The following is a 4,282-nucleotide window of genomic DNA, read 5'->3' as shown; positions in this document are numbered from 1 at the left end:
TGGATGGATGGATAGATGGATGGATTGGATGGATGGTAGGTAGATAGGTTGCAAGGGAAGATGAGATCACAAGAGAAACTGGGAAGTGACAGTGGGGGAGGTAGGAGGAGAACCGCAAGTCAAAGGAGAAGTGAGCTGTGTCAAATGTGACCCCCCCCTCATTAGTTAAAAGAAGGGTAATGAGACATCCATTGGATTTGCCACAAGAAGGTCACTGATGACCTCGGTGAGAGCAGTTCCATGTTGTGGGAGAAGCCAGATTGCAATGGGTGGAGCTGGAGAAATGAGTCAGAGATGAGGAAGTGGAGACAAGTGCTTTCTCCCGCACCTCCCCCTACAAAGCCTGGCTCAAATGTCACCTCCTCCACAAACTTTCTCTGAACCTCTGTTCTTCTGTGCTCCCTGAACATCCAGTTACCCATCTGCCACAAATCATGGCTGAGCTCCCAGGGTGAGGGCCTATGACTCTGGACATACACAATGTCATGGGAAGAGCACTGGACTTAGAGTCTAAAAACATGGGCTCCAAGCCTAAAAACCATCCAGCCTACCTCCTCCAAGTTCCTGAGAAAGAAACACATCTTATCTTGTCTAACTTGGTCAAGAACAGGTTTTGAGGCCCTGTCCAGTGCTCACGGCCCCATACTATGGAAGGGTGCCCCTCCAGCTGCCATCCAGTTGTATGGCCTCCTACCAGGTCAGTATCCAGTAAAAGGCCACAGCCTGCCCTGCCACTGCCTTCATCTGCTTCCTTAGCCATGAGAAAATGTAGGAGTATCCAATGGTCATGGACATCCCTCTTTCCCACCATCTCTAGAACTGGTCAAGGCCAAAGGCAATCTCTGTTGCAAAATAATAGCCGAATTATTCCTGGGGGCTCCCTAAGGAGCCCAGCTGCTCCCACCCCACCAGGCTGGGCTGTCACTGCCTAGACCTGTCACTCTTGGGTGAGTCAGCTCAGCCCTGCCTGACCACTGAGGCCAAGGCACCAGCCAGGGCTCCATCACTAGCCGGAAGAATTATCTCGAGGCGGCCACGAAGCTGACCTTTATGGGCTATTTTCTGTGTAGAGGGCTCTGTTCTAGAATGGTTCTTTCATCACCTCGGCCTTACAACAGCTCAATGAGATCTGTGCTATTTCTCTCACTTTATGAATAAGGGACCCAGAAAAGATCAGTCCCTGGAATAGCTGGGCATCTTCAGATCCAAATCTCTCTCCTTGGCAAAATTATGAAAGAGCGAGCATGGAAGGAGAAGGCAATGAGCACTTTTTCTGGGCACTTTCATGTGCCAGGAGCATTGTCCTATTGGATCCTTACAACGACTCCTGGCAGAAACGTATGTTACGGATGAGCAGCGTGAGATTTGGAGAGAGTAAGGGTTGCCCAGCGGGTCAGGACTGAAGCCCACACTATCATTTACACCCAGGCCACTTCTTCTGCTTAATCTGCTTGAATTTTCTCAGCTCTGCAGGTAATGTTATCCCCATTACACAGATAAGAAAGCTAAGACTCCAGAGAGTCAGAACAACTTGCTTGAGGTTGCTGTGTAATTTGTGAGATCTGAGGGCTGGGCATAGGGCAGCAGAGGAGGGAGTGAAGGGGGGAAGCTAGGATTCAAAGTGGGGTTTCTGACTTTGCAGCCTGTTGACAGCAGGCAGGGAAGACGGGATTGGGGAACAGAAGACTTTTCTCTGCCCCTCCGTTGTGCCATGGCCTCTGTGGTTTTTACACCCTCCCCCCACTTTTGGACCTTCAGCATAGCTTTCCCCCTCTCCCCCACACACTCCCCACCCCCCAACTCCCCGCCAGCCTCAGTACCCAGCCGCGACATGGAGGGGGGGATGGCGGGGAACCAAGGAAAGCTTCTTGGAAGAGGTGACATTTGAGTTACGTGTTGAATGATACCATAGGTATGGCCATCTATCACACAATGTGCCAAGCTCTACACCTGATCCAGAAGAAAGAAAGATAAACAGGACACGGTCCTTGCCCTCACGAGTTTCAGCCACTGCGAGGGGACCGTTCCCAGTCTCATCCTCCGACCTCCTTGCTCTCGGGGGAGAAAGGGAAGAAGGAGGAAGCTGGGCATGACAGTGCTGACCACCGCACACCTTCCCGGCTCCCTCCACCGGTCAAGACTCCACTCCGAGCCCGTGTGAGGTGTGCAGTGGACAAAGGATGGGTTGGCTCCTTGGAAAAGTGATTCATTCACCTTTCACAGAAAAGAAGCAGACTTTCTTGTTTTCTGCACCCAAATCAAGGTCACCTTTGTGCACCTCTGCCCTTTGGGTCTCCGGGGTGATACCTAGTCTGGAAATCTATGCCTTTTGAGACTTCAGACCTGTCCATTCTCCTGCTCAGTAGCACCGACCATCGCAGCCCAGGGCCATCCCCCAGGTCCTGCCTGCAGAGAGACACTTTCAGTCCCCACTCAGGATCCTGAGGACCAGCCCCACCTCCCATCTGTAATGACAGGAAGCCAGCACCTTGAGGTTTTCACCAAACACCTCCCCATCTTCCCAAAACTGAGAGTGGCCTGTTCCCAGGAAAGGGAGGGTGTCTGCCTTACCCAGGGAAACATCCAGGAACCATTCCAGAGAGTACTTAAATAAACCCAAACGCTTTGGGGCAGCCATCCGAGTAGTAACGTGTAGTGGAGGAAAGCGAACACACAGATATCAGAGGTGGACAGATGGGGATTCAAATTCTGACACCAGCGAGGTGCTTGAGACCTTGGGGACCCTCCCCTTCTGAGCCTCTGTGTTCCCATCTGTACCACAGAGTTGGTTATCGTGAGTGTTGAATATCAATGCAGTAACGCCTCTCAGGGCTGTGTGAAAACGGAAGCAAACAGCACAGAAGAAAATGCCTGGCGCTCTGTTCAATCCCCATTGCCCGCTTTCTGCAGCCACTTCGTTACGTGATCCTACAGTCTCCCATGAGCCCTGCACCTGGACTCAGCATCCCCAGTGCCCTATGACTCCCACCTTGAACTGTGGAGGTAGGTCTTTCCGGACTTCCATTGTTGGCCCCTTCACCTGTCATCCCTGGGACAAATATCTTTTGCCACTACATCAAATTCTTTTTCAGGATCATAAGCCTTAGAGATAGGATTTCTCATGGTCGGCTCATGTGTCAAGGGCTGAGAGCCTGGGCTCCTTCTACAGTGCTGACCCTTGTCCTCTACAAGGTCATGACCTCCATAGGCTAGAAAGTACTAGGCTCCTATTCACAAAGAAGGTTCAGCTGGCACCACTGTTTGCACAAAGGTCCCTTAGGGGTCTCCCAGAGGCTGGCTGGAGCTATAAATGGTTACGTACTTTTATTTCCACCTCTAATCCATAAACTTGGCAAATTGTAGCAAAGACCACGCAACACCTCGTGACCCCATTGCCTGATGGTCATGGAGTCTGTAGGGTTCTTCTCCCCACCAGATCTGGTCCTCACATGGAAAAACAGGGAGAAGACTAGCTGAAGAAATCAGCCCTTCGGACTCCACCCCAAAGAAAGCAGCAAGATAAAGTTCAGAGAAGATGACCAGCTTACTGGGGTCACAGAGCTCGTGTGAAGCAAAATCAGGTTGAACTTCTCCTCTGCATTCCATCTGCCCCCTCAGGCAATGCACCCGTGGTCCCATCTTCCCTCCGAGATTTTCCTGTCCCTTCACTGGGCCCGGGACACCAGAGAAGTCACTGACTTTTGTACTATCTTACATTCTTATCTTATGTTCCATTTGACAAACCTTGAGACCCTCGACATCAGAAGAACCAAAGAAGCTTTTTCTAAAAGGCGGAGGCCTGGGCCCCACCCAGACCCACAGGCTAAGAATTTCCCAGGGGGCTTCCAAGCAGGTCTATTCCTGAGAAGGGCGGTTCTGATGCGGAGCCAGGGCAGGGAACCACCACATCTAAAATTACTCATAGGAATCGCTTCTCAGCCTTTTGGCTAAGATCAAGTGTAGTATCTGTTCTTATCAGTTTAAAATTACTCATAGGAAATGGATAATGAGCACCTACTAGGTGCCAAAGCAGCGTCACCGTGGCCAACTCTGCCACAGCCCGCCAGAGCAGGCTTTCTCAACTCCACTTTCTGTGAGGCAGGGAAAGCTACAAGACACCAAGGGGCTTCCCAAGACACACAGTTGATAAGAGGCAGAACCAGGCTTTGAATCGGGGTCTTTCTGACTGCAAAGCCCACACTTGCCTGCACCCTTGACGTGTAGTCCTACTGTGTGAGAGCCCTGCCCTAACAGACCCCAGGGATAGGGGACGAGTCAGGCT

At 51.4% G+C, this 4,282-nt stretch overlaps 1 pseudogene; it reads left to right on the top strand.

Annotated features, from left to right (window-relative positions):
- Positions 1-3,927: 3,927 nt before the first annotated feature.
- On the top strand, positions 3,928-4,019 carry LOC116639619 (annotated as a pseudogene).
- The last annotated feature ends 263 nt before the right edge of the window (positions 4,020-4,282 follow it).

Source organism: Phoca vitulina, unplaced genomic scaffold, assembly GCF_004348235.1.
Source record: "Phoca vitulina isolate PV1807 unplaced genomic scaffold, GSC_HSeal_1.0 scaffold18, whole genome shotgun sequence".
In the NCBI taxonomy this organism is placed as follows: domain Eukaryota; kingdom Metazoa; phylum Chordata; class Mammalia; order Carnivora; family Phocidae; genus Phoca; species Phoca vitulina.
This window is presented reverse-complemented; position numbering and strand designations above follow the sequence as displayed.